At 47.4% G+C, this 27,414-nt stretch overlaps 1 protein-coding gene across 4 annotated transcripts in view; it reads left to right on the forward strand.

The window, feature by feature from the left end:
- The window catches only part of astn1 (astrotactin 1), a 4,064,875-nt gene that overhangs the window by 3,112,329 nt on the left and 925,132 nt on the right, over positions 1–27,414 (forward strand). The window lies entirely within an intron of this gene.

Here is a 27,414-nt window from a genome sequence, read left to right on the forward strand (position 1 = left end):
TTTCAATTCCAGGTTTATTAATTAATTGAATTTATTAATTATTTGCATCTAACTTCCACCAGTTGCCAAGGTGGGCGTTTGAACCAATGTCTCCATTATCCTGGGATTACTAGTCCAGTGACCTGACCACTATGTCCCTTCAAAATGCATTTGTCATTAACATGGACAGGAATGTGTAGTCAATACAGGAATAATAGCACAAACTGACATCTCAATGGCATCATCACATATAAGTGGCTCTCGCACTTTGTTGTTACCTTAAGGAAAGGAATTCCTAAGCTAGCAATTCACGTAAACTCATTCATCTGTGGTCTGCTGTCCTACTTGCAACAGAACCCTCCAGTTGCACTTTGGCCTTGGAAATCACATACGTATCCATTGGAACCTTACCAAAACCCCCAGGTGATGAATTTGGCCATTTTTGTCTTGATGGACCAACAACAACCTTAGGACTTTTAGTGACATTAAAAGCAACACTTATTTGCTTACGAGCCATGTTATTTTCCCAGTTTGCTTCATTTGTTTGTCAACACTGACCAAATTGATACCACTAAGCCACAGATTGAATGAGCAAACCTGCACAATAAACCAATGTGACTGCAGTGGAGGCATTAGCTTGTTATTTAGTAGGCCTTAAAGTCCAATTTTATGCTCAGTACATAGGTTTATTTAGTATTGGTCATTCAGGTGTGGTATCATTCCATTTTAATTTGAAATGACTTCCATTGGGGGGTTTGCATACCAACTGAAAGCATAGCTCATTCAAGGCAGAAATGTAACGGAGATTTGGGGGACATATCTTTATGGAACAGAAGATCAGGAATTGACTATATTCGGCATCTCTAGCCTGTTTTGGCAATCAATAAGAACATGGCTATTCTGTATCGTTATTTTTTTAAAAATAAAAACATTTAGGGTACCCAATTATTTTTTATTCCAATTAAGGGGTAATTTAGCGTGGCCAATCCACCTAACGTGCACATCATTGAGTTGTGGGGGTGAAACCCACGCAGACAAGGGAAGAATGGGCAAACTCCACACGGACAGTGACCCAGGGCCGGGATCGAACCTGGGTCCTCAGTGCCGTAGTCCCAGTGCTAACCACTGCGCCGCCTTCCTGTATCGTTATTTAACCACTGAGGACCTTTAAAACCCTTACCTAACAAAAATCTATCCAACTTAGGTTCGAAATGTTAAATTAAGCCACTGCCTCAACAGCTTTGTTTTAGTGGCGAGAGTTTCAGCTTTCCGCTACTCTTTCTGTGAAGAAATGCTTCCTGACATCACTGATGATTTTATAAGATTTCACAGAATCACAGAATTGTTACGGTGCAGAAGGAGACCATCATGTCTGCACCAACTCTCCAAATGAACATCATGGCTTAGTGCTACTTCCCTGCCTTTTCCCCATACCCCAGCATAATGTTTCCAGTCAAATAATCATCTAACGCCCTCTTGAATGTCTCTATTGAACCTGCCTCCACCACACTTCCAGGCAGTGCATTCCTGACTCGAACACTCGCTGTGTCAATAAATATTTTCTCATATCACAATTTCTTCCTTTGCAAATCATTTTAAATCTGTGCCCTCTCATTCTTCATCCTTTTATGAGTGGGACAACTTCTCCCTCTCTATTCTGTCCAGCCCCCAAATGATTTTGAACATCTCCATCAAATCTCTTATTAGCCTTCTTCTCTCCAAGGATAACAGTCCCAACCTATCCTCAAAACTGAAGTTTCTCATCCCTGGAACCATTCTTATAAACCTCTTCTGCACTCTCTCTAATGAGTTCACATCCTTCCGATAGTGTGGCGCCCAGGACTGTACTCAATACTCCAGCTGCAGTTTAACTAGTGTCTTGTATAAATTCAGCATAACCTCCTGGCTCTTGTACCCATTTGTTCTGGACATCCATATCAGAGGAAAGAAAATGAATCTACTTCATCAAATCCTTCAATCCCTCTTAAATGCCTCAGTTAAACCACCCCTTAATCTACTTTAGCTGACAATATAAGTGTCATCCATGCAACCTGTTTTCATAATTTAATCGTTTAGCTCTACTGTCATTCTGGTGAATAGGGTGCTGTGCTCACTCTTTTCATTAAACTGAAGCATTTATATTTATCCATAGCCAACTAGAGCCCTTTCCAAATGGCTTCAGGATGACTTACTTCAAAACTTGAACATTGAATTCTGGAGTGGTCCTCTGTTTGTTATAGGGTCATTCTTACTTAAGCTTTAGTCTCCACCAATAACCAATTGTTGGACTTAAGGCTTCACAACTATTCAGATAAAAAGAATCACTTGTATTCAGGCATTCCAAGCATGGTCAAAGAGGTACATATTAATATCAACAACATTAACGGAGCAAAATGTGCCAAGGCACTTAACGGGATTATGCCACATAACAAGATATTCGATGAAGTGGTAGCATCTTAGTGGAAACAGATGTAGGAAAATGGAGAGGTTTAGGGAGGGGCATCTATAATTTAAAACCTAGACAGCTGAAGGCATGGTTACCAATGGTGGAGGGATCAAAAATAGGACTATTCCTGAGGCCAGTGTTGGAGCACAGATATTTCAGAGGGTGAGTCAGTTTACCAATTGAATGCGTGTTTACTTAGCAGGATGTGGTTAGTCTGTGCACTAATGGAGTTTCTGCATGGGTTTGTACATTAATTGAGTATTTTTTTATTCAGAAGAATTAAGGTTGGTTGCTGTGTACTGATGCAAGTTGTGTTATTCAGTGGAGCAAGTATTATTTGTTAAATTTAATGGAATTCTTAAGCAGAACATTAAAGCGTGGTCATTACTCTAGAACTTTACTACTTGTATTATGGCATCCAATTTTATTTTGAAAAACATGGGAGTTTTCATCTCCACTACCTTATTTCATAGATTATTCCAAATATTTACCACTATCTTTGTAAGAAGTATATACACTATCTGCGGAGCAGGCATCTGGTAAAGGAAAAACATAATTTTTTTTACAAAACCGAGTGTAACATAAGTGCAGAGCATACTTTCCCTTCTACATAGCTTTCCCCCTAAACAGGCAAGCACTGGTCCTGGTACTCTTTTTAATTAAGATGAATCAATAAAATAACCTAGCGAGGGGGGAATGACAGCCCTGGTTGGGCATTGTAACTAAAACAAAACATCAAAAGGAAAATTGAAAATTAACTAATTAAATCAAAATGTCATTACCCAGGGTAATGATGCACCCCAGTCCCATGACGCCCACCAGCCACAAAGGCCTGAGGCATACCGGTGGACACTGTGTGTCCTCACTCCAAGGCCAGTAACTGTAGCTACTGTAGATGTAGATAGTCGGGTTGAACGTCCCCCTCAACCACCTGCTGCCTGGACCTAAACTGTTTCATATATATATATATATATGATATATGATGACCCCTTTTCTCAATGAGCATCAGCTGCTCTTAACCACAACAGCATGCATTTAACTATCACAGCATTTGAAAGATTAATGCTATCCATTCTATGATCATCTGTAACTAATTCCAGTTGTTCTTAATTGAAATAATAATCTGGCATGAAGTTTATCTGTTTCATTTCTGCTTTTTCAGAGTTTTAAGGGAATGTTTGTTCGTTCAGCAAAACAAAGGGCATTCACTCTATCTTGTACAACATACAGCGCCAGGGCCCCAGGTTCGATTCCCGCTTGGGTCACTGTCTGTGTCGAATCTGCACGTTCTCCCCGTGTCTGCGTGGGTTTCCTCCGGGTGCTCCGGTTTCTTCCCATTAGTCCCGAAAGACGTGTTGTTAGGTGAATTGGACATTCTGAAAAAAAAAATCAAAAAGGATAATATGCTAAACTTTATAACCAATGAGGTAAAAATGTAAAGGAGAGGAAGTTTTGCAGTAGCTATACAGAACTCTGGTTACACCTCATCTGGACATTGTGTTGGGTGTTGTACCTTAGAAAGGATATTTAGTCCATGGAAGGAATGCAGTGTAGATTCATCAGCATGTCACTTGGATTTCAAGGGCTAGATTTTGAGATGACTCAAACTGGGCACATATGCTCTGAAGTAAAAGTGTTGAGAGGTGATTGGACTAAAGCATTCAGGAGTTTGTAAGAAATTCATAGGGGCATGACAGAGCATCAATTCTGCTGGTGAGGGATTCTAGGACAAAGGGGACATAAGATTAAAATCAGAACAAAGCCATGATGGAGAGAGGTTCAGCCTTCTTCTTCATACAAAGGATGATCCTCCTACTAAAAGCTGCAGATACCAGCTCAATTGATAATTTTCGATTTGAGATTGGTGAACATTACATTGGCAGTCTCACATCTCGTGAGGTAATGGGTAGTGCATGATGGTTGGCATTGCCCGTTGAGGCTCAGGAATCATTCTGGCACGGTGGTCTCTGTTGTATTTGCTGAAGTTGAAGACAGTAGACTGAGAAGGTGCACGATTCAGTGGATTCTGGTTTCTCCGGCTCTCGGCCAGCTGAGCTTTTGGTTTGTGCTTACCTCTTCCAATGCCCTGCCAAGCATTACTCAGTGTGCCGTGTATGCAGTTACAAGTTATTAAGTTTCCCACTGTGCGGTGGGTTTCTTGTTTAATTCAGAGAAATAAGGATTACTCACTGCGATCAGGAATTGATATTTTATATATCAAGAGAGTAAAAGTCAATAGGCTATCTTTTGTTTTGATTTGTTTTGTTTTGACCAGGAATTGTGAGCTTATCTATCAGGTCCCAGTGGAGTTCAGGTAAATGATCCTGGACTCAATGACACTGATTATAAGCACAGTATCAGTCATGGAAATCAGAATATTCTCGTGTGAAAGCTGTTGCATTTTCTCTCCCTGGAAGCTGAAACTAAATGAACTAACATGGGAGCTTCTGCTCATATGCGCACTGAAGAAGAATCAATCACGAGCCGTAATTTCTCACTACTTGTGCTCTGACACCAGCAGCTGCACTGAGTTCACAGAGCAGTTTGATGTGCATGAAACGATCTTCACAGAATCGCCGAATATAGCGAGAAATTGGTCCAAAGTGATGCCCAGGCATCAGCTCCATAAGTTGTGCTGTTCGACGTTGCATTTGCTCTCGATGCAATGCAACACACACCATTGCAAACGTTCACTCTGCTTTTCTTTTACATTACAGGGAGAGAAAAAAACTTACATTTATATATTACCTTTCCCAACCTCAAGATGTCCCGTGCTCCTTACAGCACTTTTTGAAGCTTAAGTCACGGTTGATTAATTAGCGGGCTGAACACATTGTGAGTAACTCTCACAGGTTTTCTTTTGCTTTACGTAAGGCTCAGGTATTTAGGTTGCAACCATAGTGAGTAATAGGAGCCCTCTTTTAACGGTGCATGTGTAGAGTCTTCAGTCTTTCTCTCCATCTGGGACATTTTACTGCCCTAATCTCAGTTGTATTAATCTGCCTGTAATTTATTCAGGTAATAATAAAAAAAGCCTAACATTTTCTTATCTGTCCCCAGGCCTCCCAGTGGGTTTTTCTATTTCCCCATATCATGTCCTTTGCAGCTGCTGTGTGTTATGTATGGGTACATGTGCCTTGTCTTGGTAGAAAAGGCAAGCTATTAATTTGACTCGTAACACATTTAGCATTAGCAACATTTTATTACCTGCTGTTTGTTAGAAAAGTTACGGGTGGAAAATAAGTCCGATTGCTGCTGAACCTTTAGAGGGACCTCTTTGGTATTTATGTAAATATGCATAAATAATAGGCAAAATACCTATTTCAAGTTCATGGAATTAGTTCGTAGTGAACAAACCAATTCATCTGCTCTGAAAGAGATTAACAGCCTAGAAGATGTGGTAAATTTCTGGCTGCAAGCTCTGTCTTTTTAGTCTGAAAACAAATAGGATGAGCCTTATTATTTGGCTTGACTTTATTCGGATCTTTTAATTTCACTTACGCTCGGGACAGAACTCACTATGACTTACCTTTTTTGAAAAAAGGACACCGTAGAGACTATTGAGGTGTGGGAGATTATATCTCTCTGACTTGAGGCAATTGATGTTCGCTGTTTGGTCTTGAAAGCAGACTGTTATTATGGATCTTATTAATGCAGAGGAATTGTGTTTACCCTTTTGGTTTGGAACAAAGTGGATCCATAAATAAACTAAATAACATCTATTGAAGAGAACCAATATACTGTCCTCCCAGAGGTAGATGTTGATACAGCCAACAGTTGTTAGGACCAAGGCAGTGTTGTGCTAAACCTGGAATCTAGTGTATGATATAAAATTTAGTGGGTATAGCTCTTTGTACAAATTGTCTTTGTTGCATGCAATTTCCAGAATTTTAGTAGTTTAGATGGCTTCCAGCTGCAGGAATTTCCCCAAATGTCCTTTTAAAGGGCAGCCGAGACACTCGGCAGAATTTAGGTGACTAAATGAAAGAGTTAATTAACTTAGCTGACAAAATGAACAATGCTCTGTGGAGAGCAGCAATTTCTGAAGAACAGCCACACCGACTTGAAACGTGGGCAAGAATTGTCTGGCTGTTCACTGGTGGCAGGAATTTCGGGGCCTGCCGGCCGCGCATCCCCGCCCATGGATTACACGGTGGCCTGGGGGTCTGGCTTCAATGGGAATTCCCATTGACAAGTGAAGGGAGCAGGTAATCCCGCCGCCAGCAAATGGCCCGCCGCTACCCGCCACCGCGAAACAGGTGGTTGGGAGGCCGGGGAATCCCACCCATTAACTCCATTTCTCACTCCACAGATACTGCCAGATCTGCTGGGTTTCCCCCGCATTTTCTGTCTTTATTTCAGTTTTTTTTAATGCTGTTGCTCTTACATAATATGTGACCTTCTTAACAGCTGACAGCTAGCTAACCTTTATCTCTAATCCTTTCTGTGGGTAGATTGTGGCATAGTGGTAGTGTCACTGGACTAGTAATCGAAAGATCTGGGCGAAGAGATCAACCATGCGGAATTAGTGAAGTCTTGCGACACTAAAACTCAGTAGAAATTTGAGTTAAACTTCTCGGATGCAAACAAGAATCTTTATTGCCTCGATTTGATTACAATTAGGAGAAACTTAAATCTATTCTCAATAAAGTCCGGCTAGCAAAAGGACATAAAGAGAAGTAACTTGTACACAATTTAACTTTCAAAATAATACAGAAATGGTTTCTTGCTTACGGCAAAACAGCTTGCATTTACTTCAAGAGTTAGAGTAGAAAAGTGAAAATATGAAAAATAGTGATAGCGAATAGTTAGATCAAAGTATAGGATGATCCCGGAATAAAGATGGCCGTATGGACCATCATGTTTATCAGTTTTGAGCCATCTATCTACACCTCTATGTTGTCCTAATTGGTTTGGGTTAGAATCAAATACATTTGATTCGATGGTTAACCGTCAATCCTTAATGTGCAACATAAATTCTGAATGTTTCATGTTTGAATATTTGTATATATTATGGAATGCGATTCTGTGCTTTCATCATGACTGATTTCTACTGGTTTTCTGCTGACTTTGCTTTTATCCACATTCTGGACAATGGTACCTTCATATTTCTATGGTGCTTACTTTGCCTTGATCTGATTACTCGTACAGCTCATTTCTTAATGTCAAACTGTCTTTGAAAATATGTTTATTAGAACAATAGCGTTTTCATCTTGTTGTTGTTTAAAATGTTGTTTTTATCTCCAATTAGTTTATGCATGTGTCAGGCTTTTTGTGTCTCTGTTGAAGCTATGTGTTTTGTCATGACCTGAGGTTATGAGTGCTGAAATCCTCATTTTAAAATGGGTATTAAAACTGGGTCTTAATATTTATATTAAAATAGTCTTTTTACCTATCAGATCTATCAGGAAATAGTCGATTACTATCAGGGATAATGCTCAAAGGGTCCGGGTTCGAATCCCACCATTTGAAATTTGAATGGTAGAAAATTGGAATTAAAAGTCTATTATGACGGTGAAACCATTGTCAGTTGTCATAAAAATCCATTTGGTTCCCTAATGCTGGACAGGGAAGGAGGTTTGCCATCTTTATCCATGAATGAATTTTTTAAAAAAGCCCATTTAAAAAAACAAAAATTTGGAGTACCCAATTCATTTTTCCAATTAAGTGGCAATTTAGCCAATCCACCTACTCTGCACATCTTTGGGTTGTGGGGGCGAAACCCACACAAACACGGAGAGAATGTGCAAACTCCACACGGAGAGTGACCCAGAGCCGGGATCAAACCTGAGACCTCGGCACCGTGAGGCAACAGGGCTAACCCAAAAAAGGCCCATTTGATATGCAAGAAAAGATGTGCCAATCAGGAGTGAGCATGGATGACTGATGATCCAGAAAGCAAACCCTTCAGCACGTTAAAACCTGTAAGGTATAAAAGATGACCAACAACATTGAGGAAAAAAGGCTGCCAATTCGAGCGCTGTCTTGAGTGCAAGCCCAGAATGGACGAATGACTTGTCAAAGCTTAAAGCTGCTTTGTACCCAGCATTGCATTATTTCAAATGCAGAAAACTATGGTTTTTCCCGATTTTGATCGTGAAACTGCAGGATCAGTGTTAATCCTGTCTGCTGCTAATATCAAACAGAAAATGCTGGAAATACTCAACAGATCTGGCAGTGTCTATGCAGAGAGAAACAAAGTTGATGGGCACGACTCTCCCAAAAAAATGAGTTAAGTATCATTCTGAGCGGGTTTGACGGGGGGATTCCCTCAGGGTGTTTGTGTTCAATCAAACGGCCACATTGCGCCTGAAAAGCAGTGCTTTGTGGCGTAACTGCCCCATCACTAAAAGTCCGTGTGACCCCCACCCCTCCACCCAGACATGAGGGTGACGGCCCCACACCCATTAATCCTCGTAAACATCGAGACATTGATCCCACCTCGACACACAGCACAAAGCCCATTTTGGGTCTCTCCCGCTATGCACCGGTGCAAGGGGATCGGCTTAAAGGATTAAATTATGAGGGGAGGTTGCCAAGACTTTACGATATAAACTGAAAGTGCTGGACACACTCAGCAGGTCCGGCAGCATGTGCAAAGAGGGAAAAAAAAATCTCAGGTTGCTGACTTTTCATTAATAGAGGCTTCGCTCAGCTCATGCTTTTATATCACCATCCTCCAGGTCTTTTGGTTTTGTTTCGACATAAATTGGGGAAAACAATCTTCTCCCAACCACCAATGCCAGTCAGAGTGTCATCTCCCCACCGTAATAGTGTAATCTCTGTCCCCATTTGACATCAAACTCAGTTACTAGTTTGTGCTTGTTCCATGCGACTGATTATCATTATATGATGTAGGTGGGCGGCACGTGGCGCAGTGGTTAACCTGGGGACTGCGGCCCTGAGGACCCGGGTTCGAATCCTGGCCCAGGGCCACTGTCCGTGTGGAGTTTGCACATTCTCCCCGTGTCTGCGTGGGTTTCACCCCCACAGCCCAAAGATGTGCAGGTTAGGTGGATTGGCCATGCTAAATTGCCCCTTAATTGGAAAAGAAAATAATTGGGTACTCTAAATTTATTTTTAAAATGTATGTGCTGTAAACAGGAATTCATGATCTTGACTACTAGGACTGCAGCTTCATCAGAGCGGAGGGGGGGACGCGGACGAAATAGGGGTGAGGGGAGGAGTGCAGAATTATTTTTAAGGGCCTCCTGCCGAAGAGGAGACGCCCCAGCCGGGATTCTCCCTTCTGGGGTCTAAGTCCCCACGCCAGCGAGAAAACCGGCGCCAACGATTCCGGCGTCAACTGCCCCCCAAGGTGAAGAATTCTCACCTTTCTAAGGGGCTAGGTGGACGCCGGAGGGGTTGGCGCCGCTCCAGCCAGCGGCAAAGGGACGGCGCGAGTTCACGCATGCGCGGCACGGCCGGTGTGATCTCGGCATGCGCGGAGCCGCCACTATGATTCTGCGCATGCGCAGAACGGCCGGCATATTTTCACGCATGTGCCGGGATTCTCTTCTCCCCAGCGGCCCCTGGGCAATATGGCGGAGCCCTACAGGGGCTCAGCGTGGAAGAAACAAGTGCCCCCTCGGAACAAGCCTGCCCGCAGATCGGTGGGCCCCGATCGCGGACCAGTCCACCATGGGGCCCCCCCCCCCGGGTTCAGATCCACCCGCCCCCCCCCGAAGACCGCCCATGTATACCCACATGCCAAGTCCGCCGGCGTGTGAGTGGAGTGATTCACGCCGGCGGGATTGGCCAAAAATGGACAGCTGCTGGGCCCATTGGGGCCCGGAGAATCGCCGGGGGGGGCCGTTGCCAACGTCCCCCGACTGGCGTGGCAGGAATCCTGCCACCGCCTGAAAAACGGCACCGGAGAACATGGCAGCCGGCGTCGGTGCGGCGGGGTGGGATTCGTGCCCCCCCCCCAACCCGCGGTGGTTCTCCGACCCGGCGGGGGGTCGGAGAATCCCGCCCCCATCTCTTGCCAGGCATCAGTCTGCCAGGTTTCCTCTGGCAGCATGGACACTTGATGCAGGCCACACCCCACAGATACAATTGCAGTGGGTGTGGGCTGGGGCTGATATGTGCTGCTCAATTACACTCCCAACCCCAACACCCGTACCTCCTCTGGGGAACAGTAAAAATTTAGCCAGCATGTGCAAGACAGCTCAATTCTTTCATTTGCTTTCAGGAAATAGGATTCAGAAACAGTTTGATGGGGCAAAACTGAGGAACAGAGCCTGAAACTGCACCACGGGCTGGTGCCATGGTTGCACTGAGGACCAGAGCATGGTGCCATATTGAAGAACAAAGCTTGGGGCTGCATCTAAGGACACAGCCTCGGGTAGCACTGAGAACCAGAGCCTAGGGCCACGGTGAGGGCCGGAGGCTGGGACCACATAGAAAACCAGAGCCTGGAGCTGCACTGAGGGCTGGAGTCTTGGGCTGCACAAAGGACCAAAACCTGGGTTGCACCTTGGATCAAAACCTGGGGTCACATTGAGAGCTGGAGCCTAGAGCTGCAACTTGGCTCGCATTGAGGACCAGAGCCTGAGGCCACAACAAGGGCTGATCTATGTCCTCGAACCTGGCCACTGATTGTAAATGCTCATTGGCCACAATATTTGATATGCATAATGTACAGAAATAGTAGCTATATTTGAATGAAGCCATCTGTGGTGTATTGTGGAACCCTAGAGTTGGACTGCAGTCGAATAATTAATATTCTGTAAAGTGATTTGATCATCTTTATGCCGTGTAGAATATACATCCTGAAAATTCCCTCTGGATATTAAATTGAGAGGTTTGAATCTATAGCATGGCATGGTCTGGAGAAGGACTGGACTTATTGGATCAATTGGGCACAACATTAAATTTGTTATTTTCTGACTCCGATTAATCCATCTAATATTAGGCAAGGAAAGCAGGAGTTTGTAGAATATATGCAGGGACTTACACTGATGCCGAAGCCGCTTGAAAATCAGCATAATATTTAATGATAATAATCTTTATTATTGTCACAAATAGGCTTACATTAACACTGCAATGAAGTTACTGTGAAAATCCCCGTGTCCCCACACTCTGGCGGTTGTTCGGGTACACTGAGGGAAAATTCAGAATGTCCAATTCACCTAACAAGCACGTTTTTGGGGACTTGTGGGAAGAAACCGGCGCTCCCAGAGGAAACCCATGCAGACACGGGGAGAACGTGCAGACTCCGCAAAGACTCAAGCCAGGAATTGAACCTGGGACCTTGGCGCTGTTGAAGCAACAGTGCTAACCACTGTGCTACCATGCCGTTATTTAAATAATTCTGCAGATAGAGTACTTGCTTTGCTCGAATGAACAGTTAGGTAAGTTTGATGCACCAACAACTTTCCATAGGTTTTCCCCAGAAAGGACCTGTTATTCGACCACAATCAGAGGACTTCGTCATTTCGACCTGGTACATACAACGGAAAAATAGAGGTACAGATAGATAAAATTAAACCCGTACACCACAAACCTCAGGGTCTGCCTGCAATTGCAAGCAACCTATGGGTAAAATTCTGAAACATCCATCAAAACATCCATTTTCAGCTCGCCAACAATCTCATTCACACATTGCAAACTGTACATCATACAAGACAATTTACTGACAAAATCTATGTTATAATAAGTTTACTGGCACTCTGCGGATAGCACATGCACAACAATGTGTGATTGGTTTGATGCCAAATTGCAGACAGACACTTAAAAGGGTGTGATGTCCCCATTGCAGCTTGTGGTAATGTTCTGAAGACTGGTTAGTAATTTACAGGTCTGATTTCCCATGCGTTTGTATATCTGTGTGTTAGATGCTTCCAGGTCATTCTACATAAATAGTGTGGAAATGCCATCCTTCTACTTTCTGTAAGTTCACCTTAGGGAGTTTTTAAGAGGCAATCCAGCAGAAGCTCTGTAGTGACTTTGACACCTGTATTCCTGACTGTGGAGAGTATGATTCTGTCACGTGGAATTAAGAGGGAATGTGCTCCAATTCTTAAGTGCTGTCATTGTACCCCTTGAATGAACCAAAACTTTGCCAAGCAAAAGGCATTTGAAAAGAAAACATAGATGTAAATTGACAAAAAAAAACCTCAGATCTGGCTAATGTCAGAAAATGGTTAGGATTTCTACTGACTGCAATTTTAAAATGATCCAGAACAAATTCTGCTAACATAAGTAAATACTTTTATTTGCTTGTGGCATTGTCCTCCTGATTGGTTGAGGGAACTAAAATATTCTTTTTCCTAATTAAGGGGCAATCTGCACATTTTTGGATTGTGGGGGTGAGACTCACGCAGACATGGGAAAAATGCGCAAATTCCACACAGACAGGGGGCCGGGATCGAACCCGGGTCCTCGGCGCCGTGAGGCAGCAGTGCTTACCATTGCGCCACCATGGTGCCTCGGGGAACTAAAATATTAATGTAAACTGCAGCATGCAAAAATCTTAATTTGACCTGTGTAGATATAAACTGGTGAATGAAGAATATTATTGATGGGGAGAGATGTGAGATTTTTTTCCTCCTTTTTCTCAAACCTCAGCTGACTGCAGCAAGATGTACTTTCGAGAAGGAATGTCTTAATTTCTTGAGTGTTATGACTTTAAAGAACAGGCATGAATAGGCTTCTGTTTAAGTGAAAAGAAGAGATAGATGTATATTTTTCATAATGCCCGAAATGCAAACACAACAAACACCCACTCCTCAAACACCCACACACAATCGCACACATAAACAGGATTTCTAAAGGTGTAACATGCAATTAGATTCCTGACAGAATAAAATAAATAGGTCACTTGCTCACACAGTCCTTAAGATGATGGTTGAAACATTGCAGGCCTGAAGGTTTTCTCTTGGTTCAGTGGAGACAGTGGAAGTTGGAGGTTTCTGGCTGTTTCAGATCAAATTCTGGCCAAGCCCCTGTAGTGAAGAATATAACCTTGTAGGTTAAATAAACAGATCCTTCTCTGCCTAAGGTGCCTTTTGAGACAGGGTCCTCCATTGTGCTGGATAAAATATTACTTCCCTCTAGCCTTCATACTCAGACTGACCTACTCGGTGTTCTTGTGGATTAATGAGGTATTTACTCTCACTTCAGTCAGTTTCAGTCATGTGATGACAGTGTCAATATATTCTGTTGTTCAAGCCAATGTAGCCAAGGGGCTGGTTTAGCACACTGGGCTAAATCGCTGGCTGTTAAAGCAGACCAAGGCAGGCCAGCAGCACGGTTCAATTCCCGTACCAGCCTCCCCGAACAGGCGCCGGAATGTGGCGACTAGGGGCTTTTCTCAGTAACTTCATTTGAAGCCTACTTGTGACAAGAAGTGATTTTCGTTTCATTCATGTAATTGGCACACAATGGAGGAATGTTAGATCGTCTATCCATGTTCCAGCCAAGAATATCCTCCTGAACGACTATTTAAAATCCCATCCTCGTAGGATTCTAGAATAAAATCATAGAATCCCTACAGTGCAGAAGGGGGCCATTTGGCCCATTGAGACTGCACTGACCGTCTGGAAGAGCACCCTACCTAACCCCACTCCTCCATAACCCGAACGAACCTTTGGACACGAAGGAGAAAATTGGCCTTGCCAATTCACCTAACCTACACTTCTTTGGACTGTGGAAGGAAACCGGAGCACCCAAAGGAAAGCCACGCAGGCATGGGGAGAAAGTGCAAACTCCACACAGTCATCCAAAGTTGAAATTAAACCTGGTTCCCTGGCGCTGTGAGGCAGCAGTGCTAACCACTGTATCACAGTGCCGCCCTCATGGGACCAGAAAGCCTAACAGCCATTGTCATTTTGAATCTTTTCCATTTAAATGGTGAGTGACAGTCAATTAGAACCTGCATAGGCCATTTGCATTTTAAGTAACTTCCCGAAAAATGTTCAGACATGTCTGTCTCTGTGTGTACGGAAACGGCAAAAGGAGTCACCTGACTTTCTGGAGTCCATTTTATGAAGATACAATGTCCATAAAAGTGAATTGTCCATCTCTCAATAAGCTTTATGGGCATATAATGTGAAACATTGATGTAAATTCAAAGTGTATTGACATGGCTGTGTGGCAATCATGATTAGCCAGATAAGACTTCATCCTTAACTGAGCGATGAGATCATCTGTCAGTTGTTCAGCAAAATTGATTTAACAAAGGGACTCATTTAAACACCAAAGTAATTCATCGTTAGAATTATTGAGCTTGAGCCACTTTTCACTGACATATTCTTCTTTGCACTCCACCATTTATCTATCTCTCTGTCTCTCTCTCCTTCTCTTTCTCCATCTCCAACAATTCAGACTAATGCCCGATTATAATGAGGATGTTTCTGACATGGGCAACAAACCATGGACCAACGACATGAATCCACAATGAAGACTGATTGCAATCCCCCCCCCCCCCCCCCCCCCATGCCATGTTTTCCAGCAGCGGAGGCGCTTCACCAATGGCCACCAGCGGGATCTTCTGGTTCCACCAATGTCTACGGGGTTTTGTGATGTTCGCCAGCCATGCCACTGGGGAACCCACCGCGGGGCTCACCATCAGCACGACTACAATGGCTCACCAGCAGCAAGGGGAAAATTCAGCCCCTGATCTCCGTCATCCACATCCTTGAATATCACTCATTCAAATAACGCAAGCTGAAACATAAGAAAATAAGAAAGAGGAACAGGAGTAGGCCATTCAGCCCTCGAGCTGCTCTGCCATTCAATAAGATCATGGCTGCTCTGTTTGTGGTTTTAACCTTCCTTTCTCCCCTGCCTCCCCCCCCCCCCCCCCCGCATAACCTTTGACTCCCCCATTGATCAAAAGCTGTCCAACTCCATCTTGAATATATTCGATGACCCAACCTTCACTGCTCTCTGTGGAAGTGAATTACAAAGATTAAAGACTCCCTGAGAGAATAATTCCTCACCTTGATCTTAATTGGGAGAAACCTTGCTATTAACCTTGCCCCCTAGTTCCAGATACCCCTTGAGGGAAAACATCCTCCTCAGCATCTGCCCTTAAGCCCACTCAGAATCTTATATATTTCAATAAGATCACCTCTCATTCTTCTAAACTCCAATGAGTGTAAGCACAACTTACTTGACCTTTCTGCATAAGACAAACCCTTTCATTTCCATAGTCAGGCCAATGGATCTTCTCTGAACTGCTTCCAATGAAAGTTTATCCCTCCTTGACAAAGGTGACCAAAACTACACCTAATATCTCTTTTTTTAAATAAATTTAGAGTGCGCAATTCATTTTCTTCCAATTAAGGAGCAATTTGGCGTGGCCAATCCACCTACCTGCACATCTTTTTTGGGTTGTAGGGGAAAAACCCATGCAAACACAGGGAGAATGTATAAACTCCACACGGACAGTGACCCAGAGCTGGGACCGAACCTGGGACCTCGGCGCCGTGAGGCAGCTGTGCTAACCACTGCACCACCGCTGACCAGTCTCACCTACCTCCCAGAGCAATATATTGTAAGTTTTCTCTCTATGGTTTGAACTATACTGCCAGCCCAAGATGCGCTGTCTGTGTGAGGCAGATATGCTCTAATAAGCAAGTTATATAAACCTCAGTGTAGTTGAAGTAATGGAACTTCATGTAAAGGTTAACAGAAATCCTATCTGAATCAGAAGTCAGAGCTCAGGATTAGCTGAGCAGAGTATGGATGAGCTGTAAGAGGATCAATTACTTCTTTATATAACTTTGCGTTGATTAACATCTTAAATTTGCTGAAGTGTAAATATATAAGCAGTCTAAGATAAGGCTTATCTTGCTGCTTTGCAACTCTCTCTTAAATAAGTGTCAATTTGGAATAGCAACAGTCTGTGCATGCAATAGTCACTTTGTTTTATTCATCTTGGTAATAAGCTGAGAGACATTGAGCCACAAAATAAGTGTAATGTCTTCCCATGACATTCATGCAGTTGGTTTTTGTAATCTTCGCCAATTTCCGTTACGTATATTTCCATATAACTTCCGACACAAAGTAACATAAAAGGATTAACTGTCAGGCAGTATTGTCAAGGCGTGTCCCTGGCAATAGAGAATTTTTATTTCAGGCTGAAAATCAAATTCAGTTCCGGTTGTGGTGTGGGTATCGAAGTCGGCTGAAGCATTGAGGCCTGCCTGTCTGGGAGCAAGACAGCTTCTGTGTTCTCAGGCGGGTGGACAGCAACGGGGGAAGGGGGTATAGGGTCAGGTCGAGTAGTAGTGGAGAGGGGAGGAATAGAGTCAGGAGTGCCAGTGACAGTCGCTGGGGAAACTGCGGGTGCCAAATCCCGAAGGGAGACTTGTCCTCCCGCCCGTCATGATGAGCCACGTAGGCATACTGGGGATTCGCATGGAGGAGAAGGACCCTCTCTACCAGAGGATCCGACTTATGAGTTCTTACATTTTGTCGGAGGAGGACGGGCCCTGGAACCGTCAGCCAGGTTGGGAGCGAGACCCCTGAGGTGGACCTTCTGGGGAAGGCAAACATCCTCTTGTGGGGGGGGGGTCACATTAGTAGCGGTGCAGAGAAGCAAACCGGATGGATTGGAGCGCATTGGGAAGGACCTCCTGCCAGCGGGAGACTGGGAGACCTCTAGACCGTAGGGCAAGAAGGACGGCCTTCCAGACCGTCGCGTTCTCCCTCTCCACCTGTCTGTTCCCCTGGGGATTGTAGCTGGTAGCCCTGCTTGAGGCGATGCCCTTGCTAAGCAGGAATTGACACAGCTCATCACTCATGAAGGAGGAACCCCGATCACTATGGATGTAAGTGGGGAAACCGAACTAGGTGAAGACACTGCTCAGGGCCTTGTTGACTGTGGCAGAGGTCATGTCAGGGCATGGGATGGCGAAAGGGAAACGTGAGTACTCGTCAAGGATGTTGAGGAAGTACACGTTACGGTCAGTGGAGGGGATGGGCCCTTTGAAATCAATGCTGAGGCATTCAAAGCGGCGTGAGGCCTTTACCAGGCGTGCTCTGTCTGGCCAATAGAAGTGTGGTTTGCACTCCGCGCAGACCTGGCAGTCCCTGGCCATGGTCCTGACCTCCTCGATGGAGTAAGGCAGGTTGCGGGCCTTGATATAATGGAAAAGCCGGGTGACCCCCAGGTGACAAAGGTCATTGTGGAGGGCCCGCAGTCGGTCTACTTGTGCGCTGGCACAAGTACCGTGGGAAAGGGCATCTGGGGGCTCATTAAGCTTCCCAGGACGATACTGGATAACATAGTTGTAGATGGAGAGTTTGATCCTCCACCTCAATATCTTATCTTCTTGATCTTGCCCCGCTGTGTGTCACTGATCATGAAGGCAACCGAACACTGGTCAGTGAGGAGAGTGAATCGCCTGCCGGCCAGGTAATGCTTCCAATATCGCACAGCTTCGACAATGGCTTGGGCTTCCTTTTCGACGGAGGAGTGCCGAATTTTGGAGGCATGGAGGATATGGGAGAAGAAAGCCACGGGCCTTTCTGCCTGGTTGAGGGTAGCGGCCAGGGCAATGTCAGACGCATCGCACTCTACCTGGAACGGGATGGATTCATCCACAGCGTGCATCGCGGCTTTGGCAATATCCGCCTTGATACGGTCGTAGGCCAGGTGAGCCTTAGCCGTCAGGGGAAAAACAGTGGATTTGATGAGTGGGCGGGTCTTGTCCGCATAATTGGGGACCCACTGGACATAGTACGAAAAGAACCCCAAGCATCTCTTCAGAGCCTTGGGACAGTGGGGGAGGGGGAGTTGCAGGAAGGGGCGCATGCGGTCGGGGTCGGGCCCTAGGACTTTGTTTTCCATGACGTAGCCAAGGATGGCTAGTTGGGTTGTGCGGAAAACACATTTCTCCTTATTATATGTCAGATTAAGGAGCTGGGCAGCGTGGAGGAATTTCTTGAGGTTAGCGGCGTGGTCCTGCTGATCATGGCCGCAGATGGGGACATTATCTAGATACGGGAACGTGGCCCGCAGCCCGTACTGGTCAACTATTCGGTCCATTGCTCGCTGGAAGACCGAGACCCCATTGATGACGCCGAAGGGAACCCAGAGAAAGTGGCAGAGGCGGCCAGCTGCCTCGAAGGCAGTGTATTGGCGGTTCTCCAGGCGGATAGGGAGCTGGGGGTTAGCAGACTTCAGGTCCACGGTGGAGAAGACCCGGTACTGCACAATCTGATTGACCATGTCAGATAGGCGGGGAAGGGGGTACGCATCGAGCAGCGTGTACCAGTTGATGGTCTGACTGTAGTATTAAAATTTATTAAATTGATATGCCATCAATTAAGACGGAAAACGCAGAGTGAATTAACTATGGCTTTAATTGACTTACAACAGAGCTGGCAGCGTGCCCCAGAATGAGGCAGTGTGAGAGGTTGGCAGCTTATATACCCAGTCCCTAGGGGGAGGAGCCATGGGCAGAGCCAAAACCGTACAACATGTAATATAGAGGCAATACTGGACAACACGTAATACTGTGGCAGCACAATACAACACAGTGGTTTCACCACATTACTGTGCTGCCCTCTTGGAGGCAAGGAAAGGTGCGCTATAAATACAGTTTAATTTTCTTCTTCTTTAAACTGAGACAGATTCAAAGCCATTGAAATAACCTCAGCACGAGTCATTGTACATTTAACCCACTGAAAATATAGTACTGGAGTTACTGACAGTGTGAACTGTTATACTTTGTCTATAAGGAAATAACTGCCACTGGACAGGAAAGTGCAGCATGGTACATTATTAAGCTATGAGACGCTGGGAAGATTCCCTGACACAAAATAATTATTCTGTATTATTTTCAACCTCTTTTATCCTTGGACTATTTCAGCGATCTCTGGACGTGTGGATCAGGCCACCAACATTAACAAAGCAATGAATCAGTAAACTGAAGCCACTTTGTGCTGATTCTTTTCTGCTTTCACCATTACAATGAAGACAAATGAACAAAAGTGGTTCAGGCAAGAGCTTATTTAAGACTCGTGGTTAGTTATATTTACATAGACTGACACCAGACCGACTAAGTGTCGCTCATTAAGCGAGACTGTCACTAATTTAGTTTAAAAATAGAACCTATTTTGATATAAGTTGTTTTTGTTAAAGGAAAAGATGAGGAGATATTCATAAAATTTACAGTGCAGAAGGAGGCCATTCAGCCCATCGAGTTTGCACCCTATCCCCGTAACCCCACATAACCTAAGGGTCATTTTCGCATGGCCAATCCACCTCACCTGCACATCTTTGGACGGTGGGAGGAAACCGGAGCACCCGAAGGAAACCCACGCAGACACGGGGAGAATGTGCATACTCCGCACAGACAGAGACCCAAGAGGGGAATCGAACCTGGGACCCTGGAGCTGTGAATCAACTGTGCTAACCACTGTGTTACCGTGCCATCCGTGAAAGAATGTTATGAAAGAATAGAAAACAAAATATGTATATATTTCTTTTAAAAGTATTTTTATTCAAAATCTTTTTCACGTTTTAACAAAGTAAAACCAACACAAAACTTTAAACCCTCCCCCCCATCCCCTGAACCAACCATGCCACCTTAGCCCACCTTCCCCCCAGCAGCAGCTGACAGTAACCTGCTCCTTGAAATGTAGTATAAGCGAACTGGATCCCAAGCTTCTCCCCCAGCTCCTCCAAACTCGAAAACCACCCTTCTGGAAACAAGTCCTTCATCTCCATCACCCCGTGCTCCACCCATCTCCAAAACCTCACATCCATCCTCGCTGGCTCAAACCCATGGTTCCTTTGGATCGGCATCAACTTCGACCCTGCTCCAAACCTAAAGGGCTGCTGAAATTTTCTCCATATTTTCAGCATGGCCGTCATCACCAGACTCCCCAAGCACTTCTCTGGGGCAAACGGGAGCCAACGCATGCAGCCTTGACCCCTTACTCTGATTCCTGCCTCCATCCTCACCCACATCGCCTCCATCTCCCTATTCCAGCCCCACACCGTCTCAGTGTTCACCGCCCAATAATGATATAACAGGTTCGGAAGGACCAGGCCCTCCAACTGTCGCCCTCTCTGAAGTACCGTCCTCCTAATCCTTTCCACCTTACCTGCCCACACAAACAATGATATCAATCTATCCAACCCACCTAAGAAATAATTTCGGCAAAAAGACTGGTCGGCACTGAAATAAAAATAAAAACCGCAGTAAAATATTCATCTTAACCGCCTGCACCTGACCTGCCAATGACAGGGAAAGGCTATCCCACCTCAGTAAATCCGCCTTCATCCTACCCGCCAGACTCATAAAGTTGAACTTACTGAGCCGAGCCTAGTCACGAGCCACCTGCAATCCCAGATATCTAAAGTGGGTAGTTGCCACCCAAAATGGCAACTCACCCTGCTATTGGAGAAGACATGAAACTCCTTCCTCCTCACCAGAAGGTCCGAAGTCGGATCCTCTGAATACCTTCTATCCACCTCCAAAACGTCCTCTCCCAATCTTTGCCGCTCCTCTCCTGCTCTGTTTACCTGAGCCTTAAATGAGTTGACCTTGCCCCTCATGACTGCTTTCAACGCTTCCCACACCACTGATGGCAAAACCTCCCCGTTCCAATTAAATCCTACATAATCCTCAATCACCATTCTCATTTTGCTACAAAAATTTGGGTCTGCCAGCAACCCCAAGCCCAGCCTCCATGTTGGCCAGGGCAGCACGGTAGCCTTGTGGATAGCACAATTGCTTCACAGCTCCAGGGTCCCAGGTTCGATTCTGGCTTGGGTCACTGTCTGTGCGGAGTCTGCACATCCTCCCCGTGTGTGCGTGGGTTTCCCCCGGGTGCTCCGGTTTCCTCCCACAGTCCAAAGATGTGCGGGTTAGGTGGATTGGCCATGATAAATTGCCCTTAGTGTCCAAAATTGCCCTTAGTGTTGGGTGGGGTTAGTGTGTTATGGGGATAGGGTGGCGGTGTTGACCTTGGGTAGGGTGCTCTTTCCAAGAGCCGTTGCAGACTCGATGGGCCGAATGGCCTCCTTCTGCTCTGTAAATTCTATGATAAACCTCTATGAAAACAAAATATGGTGCCTTTGGTAACCTTAGGGCGTTCCAATGATCTTACAGCCGATTGTTGTATTCTGTTGTCTTGTCCTTGCAATGATTCGTACAGAACAGCTGGCGACTTACTTAGAATGATGACTTATTATTTAACACGTGCAATGATAACATTCAGGATGCTGCATAAACTAGGTTGCTCTCGAACTACCAGATGTGCGATTGTCCTTGTGTACGCCTACTACGAACTGACGATAACTGGATGTCACATGACTGATGTCTGACGCCACCTACTGATGTGAGGTTGCATTGCTGAGTGTATGCAGTATTATTCACAGGCATATTAGCACACCAATGATTTAGTTTTGAATTATTGTCACTGTTCTGTTATCAGGAACATAGCAGCTAATTTGCATGCAGCAAGTTCCTACAAACAGCCTTGAGACACCGTCCAATTAGTGCGTTTGTGAAAGTAGAATTCTGAGGATACGGGTCATCTGAAATAAAAATGCAAAATGTGGGAAATACACAACAGGTCAGGCAACATCTGTGGAAAGAGAGAAACAGGGGACGAGATTTTACAGTCCTTTCCACTGGCAGGATCTTCCAGTCCCATCGAAGGCGTCCCTCGCTCAGTCAGGTTCCCAAAAATGCCGTCAACATCGGCCCTCTAGCCCTCACCTCTCAACCTCCCTTCACCCTCCAAATGCTCGCTGTGCCACATCTATGCTGCCTCACATCCCCGAACCACCCCCATGCCCTTCATGCCTCCATGGCAGACTCTGCCCTTCCACTCACCCTCTCAGGTCCCTCATGCCTCCATGTCACCTCCTGATATTTTCATACCCAATGACCCTCTGTGAACGTTCTCAAGCCAATGAGCATCACAGTGTGAAGTGTTATGTGTAAAAAAAAGTTTTGAAGAAATATAATCCATTGAGCCCTTTCTCCTATGAAAAATAGTCTGGATGACAAGCTATTTAAAGTATCAATTATTTCAAAAACCCCAAACCACAAACACTTGACACCACTTGCGTTATGTCAACAAACATTGTGAAATTGGCCACAGATATCGGACAGCTTAAATCAAAGAATGGTTCCTCTGGGGATCATGTATTCTGTTATTCTAATTGATGCCTGGACTCTCAGCCCAGCGTACATAATGAAGCATACATAACAGCAGTGTTCACTGGGAGCCTCAGCCAAGCTTGATGATAAGGTTGTGGAGTGGGGTTGAACTCGTCTGACTCAACAGCAAGAGGCTTGATGCCTGAACATATCATAATTAACTTTGAACACAAGATCTCACAAATAAGACTAGACCAGAAATCGCAAGCTTTTGACAGTAAGATCTCCCAACTTTCACGATGATTGGGAAATTGTTCTTTTAAAATTCTAATTGCAATAGAGAGGCTGCCACAACCTCAATGCATGCGAGGGTAGCCCAGCTAGAAGAGAAAATAGTTGCTAAAATGTTTGTTCTTGAGATACAGGCAATGCTAGCATGAAAGCATTAATTGCCCAACCCTGAATGATTAGGAGTCAACCACACAGGATGGGACCAGTGCACTAGTGGACTGGACTACATAGGGCTTGTGAGGTTCCCTGCGCTGAAGAGTATTATTGAAGAAAATGAGTTCCAAATGACTAAAGTTTCACTGTCATTTTGTCACATGCGCACCACATCCTCCCAGCTGTGTGTGAAAAAGGGAAAAAGTGGATAAGAGAAAAAGAAATACCTGAATTCCGGTTGCCCTGTCTGTGCAATTGATATCACTTGCTACTTTTAACTTCGATTTTGACGGCTCCTCAGGTTTATGGCTTGAGGCTGGATTCTCCGGACCCCCCAACACGATGGAATCGCGGTGCCCGCCGCGCTGCCTGGAGAATCGCATTAGGTGCCCTGACGATCGAATCTCCGGACGATTCTGCAGCACGGATGGGCCGACGTCCCGACGCATGGTTCTAACCACCTATAAAAAATCGTGATAGCAGCTTACTGGCTGAGGCGTCTGCGGGTGGAGGTAGGGGTTGGCGTGGGGGGAATGCAGGCTCCCGTAACGGACAGCTGCCCTGCTTTCTGTGGGGGGGGGGCCCTGCCAGACTCAGGGGAGGGGGGGGACAGGCCGAGCAGTCGGGGAGCACCCGACATAACAGGGCGGTGCTAACGCAATGGGTGCCAATACGGTGGCCACCCCGGGTGCTGGGTGAATGCAGGGTTAACGGCGGTATGGGTTGGTGCCGCCGCCCCCTCCCCGGCCACCCACCCATCCGGCGACACCCACCGGGGGACCACCCAGGTCCACACCAATGGCAGCCCCAGTTAGGGCTGTGCCATCAAACGGTGGCCATGGCAGCAGGGATGGGCGCCAGGAGGTGTGCACTGATGGGGCGGGGGTGGGGGACATGTGGGGGTGGGGGACATGCGTGGCTGGTGCGTGCAGTGCCAGCCGGGGCCACCATGTAGCCCATGATGCCTGGTTGTGTACGGGTGTATGCGCCATGGTAACATTGTGTCCCCTCACCCCTTGCAGATCATAATGTTTGGGCACCAGCCAGCGATGTTGGCCGCCGTGGTGGGGGCTGCCCTGCACGCAGCCCTGTGGCAAGGTGAGCGCATGCGGCTCACAGAGGAGGCACAGGCCACATCAGAGGAGTGGGCCACAGAGGGGCAGATGGGAGCCGGAGAGCTGCATGCCCAACAGGCCGAGGAGGAGGAGGAGGAACAAGACGAGGAGGGGGAGGAGGTGGTGGTGGTGCGATATGTCTTTTAATGACCTCCTCCAATGACCGGGCATGCAGGACAAGGATGAACCGGGACACCGTCGCTCACAATCTGCCACATGATGGCACATGTGGCAACGCGTGGGGGAGGACACCCGCTACCGGTGGCCATCAAGGTGACGGTCGCCCGACGTCTACGCTACGGGGTCGTTCCAGTCGCCGAGTGGGGACCTGTCCGGCATCTCACAGGCATAGGTGCACAGGTGCATCCGCGCCATCACGGATGCCCTGTATGCCCTTGCGGACCGGTACATTCAGTATCCTGTGGATCACGCCCACTAGGATGCCCGGGCAGTGGGGTTTGCTGCCATTTCCAGGATGCCCATGGTCCAGGGGGTCATCGATGGCATGCACATCACCCTGCGGACACTGGCGGATAACAGGTCGATGTTCACGAACAGGAAGGGGTACCATTCCATGAATGTTCAGGTGGTCTGTGATCACCAGATGAAGATCCTGCATGTCGGCACCTGGTACCCAGGCAGTGTGCATGACTCATTTATCCTGGCGCAATCATTCATACCCGGCTTGTTTGAGGGACACCCCTGGCTGCGGGGCTGGTTGCTGGGCGACAGGGGTTACCCGCTGTGGTCGTGGCTGATGACGCCTATACAGAGGCCACAGAGCGACACGGAGAACCGCTATAATGAGGTCCATTGTGCGACCAGGGGTGTGGTGGAGAGGTGCTTCAGGGTGCTGAACCGCTCTGGAGGGGCCCTCCAGTACGAATCAAGGAGGGTCGGCTGCATCGTTGTGGTCTGCTGCGTCCTGCACAACATAGCCCAGCAGAGGGGTGATGTGCTGGATGAGGATGAGGAGCAAGGGCAGGCCTCATCAGACGAGGAGGAGGAGTGGGAGAGGAACAATTGGTGGGACATAGGGGCTGGACATGCACGGAAAGCCGCACTATGCCATCGGCAGGGCCAGCGAGAACTGGACGTTTGGTCGACTCACGTTTCACCAACTGGGGGGGTGGGGGGGGGGGGTGGAATTGCTGGGCAGGGGTGTGGACACCACAATACCACACCCCCTCACCACCAAACAAGCTCAACTCCCCCACCACCAAACATACTCACCTGCCCCACCACCGAACCACCCGCATGCACACCACCCCTCCATTATATATACACCAACGTCACAACGAACTGGGGGCACTGGGTTGCCAGTGACAGCGGGTCTGGTCCATGCCATGGAGAATGATGACAGCCTGCTCTGCGATGAGTTCCATGCTCCACATCGTTAGACAATGTCTGACTCATGCCCACAGTAGCACCTGCCACCTTGGTGGTCCCTGCGTGCGAGCTGGCCAGTCCATCAGATGGCTCTGTCGTATCGCTGGGGACTTGGTGATGGGAACTTCTGGGGTGGGGCGGTAGCGGCACGGCGCACCCACTGAGCCTCCCCCTTCCACCACCCCTCACCCACTGTGGCCATCACTTACCGCCCCACCCTCACATCCATCAGACAGAGCACAGAGGCAGCTTTCATCAGTGATAACAGGTGTTTAATGTGCAGAGGTATACACAGTCTCTGCCTTAGCCAATATAACTAGACTGTGCCATGCACCCGTGCCAACTTAACTGGTGTCTAGCTTTCTGGCCTTATGGGTCCTATCACTACGCCGAGGTGGTTCCCCAGATGGTACAGCAGGAGTGGATGCGGACTGCTGTGACCCCTGTTCTGCAACGAGGGTCACCGTTGGTGCACGTTTCCTGGGGCTGCCCGGCCTGGATTGGCAAGGCTACTGCTTGGGCATCTCGGCTGTCATGGTGCCACCCTGTTCTGCCCACTGCCCACCAGATACACCAGGGACAGGAGAGGGGGGGTGGGGTCTGATGTGCTGCGGTGTTCCGGCACACCCTGCAGGAATCACCGGCACGGGTCCCAGCACCTCCTCCTCCCTCGGGGTGCCTGATGGCCCCGGCTTTTCCATGGGACGGGGGTGCGAGCGGAGCCATCCCCTGAAGTCCCCCCGCCACTTGGCACTGCCAGTCCTGAAGACCCGCTATGGTATCGACCAGGGTCTGAACGTTAGCGACCATGTAGCTCAGGGAGTGCACCATCCCTGTCTGGGTCTGTGTGTCGCCGGTCAGCACCTGGGCAATGGCACCGATGCCCTCAGCAATGGCCTGCTGAGACTGGGCCACAATGAGGAGCGCCGCTGCAATCTGCAGCTGGTTCAGGCACATGGTTGCCTGTGAGTGGGCAGCCCTGTCCTGGGCCACGGCCCCCACGTGCACAGGTAGCCCCAGGCCTTGCAAAACCTGACCCATGTCCCACACCGTCGCCTCCATTGCCTCCACCGTGGACGCCACCCATGCGGTTTCAGCCTGGGTGACACGCATGACCGGCACCGCTCCCTGCTCCTGCAGGCGGTTGGACGCCTCCACCTGTGACTGCACGTGCTGGAAGCCGGCCGTCATCCCCTTCTCTGGTCCCTGGGTCACTGACTGCACCTGATCTATGGGTGGGAGTGGATATTCCAGGAGTCCGCGACTCGTCTGGGTGCATTCCTGGGGCCGGACTGCCCTCAGACCATCCGGCCCCTCGGCTGCTCCTACCTCCACCGGAGCAGCTGTGTGATGCGCACCAGTAAGTGTCCCAGAACCCTACTCACTAAAGAGCCCAACCGAGGTGATAGTCTCTGAGATGGTGGAGGGTGTAGGAGACAGCTGTGATGGGAAATCTATGTCATCATCGGATCCAAAGTCCGGGGTCTCCTGTGTCGTGATGTGCTGTGTATCTGTCCCCTGTGTTTCCGTCCCCTGGGTCGGCAACCTCCCGCTTGTCGAGTCCGCCAACTATGTCCAGTGCGATCTGCTCGGGCACGGTGAGGGGACGCAGTTCTGGTGGTCCCGCTCCGGTCTTCTCCCGCTCCCGGCGGTTATGAGTGGACTTATCCTGGGGGTTGGGGGGGTAGATACAAACAGCAACAGTAGTAGATGTCCGACCCATGCAGCCCAGGGGTTAGGTCCCTGATGGCATCTGTGCACAGGGCACCCGACCATTGCGGCTGGCATGAGTGAGTGCAGCCATGTGGGTAAGGGCAGGGGTCACATTGTGTTTGGGGGGTGGTTGGTGCCAGGGGCACAGTGCTGGCCTGAGGAGGTCATGCAGCTTCTTCAAGCACTGGGCTGCGGTCCTGGCCACCGGCCCGATGGCGCTGACAGACTCGGCCACCTCTGCCCAGTCGCG

This window comes from Scyliorhinus torazame, chromosome 7 (genome assembly GCF_047496885.1).
Source record: "Scyliorhinus torazame isolate Kashiwa2021f chromosome 7, sScyTor2.1, whole genome shotgun sequence".
NCBI lineage: Eukaryota > Metazoa > Chordata > Chondrichthyes > Carcharhiniformes > Scyliorhinidae > Scyliorhinus > Scyliorhinus torazame.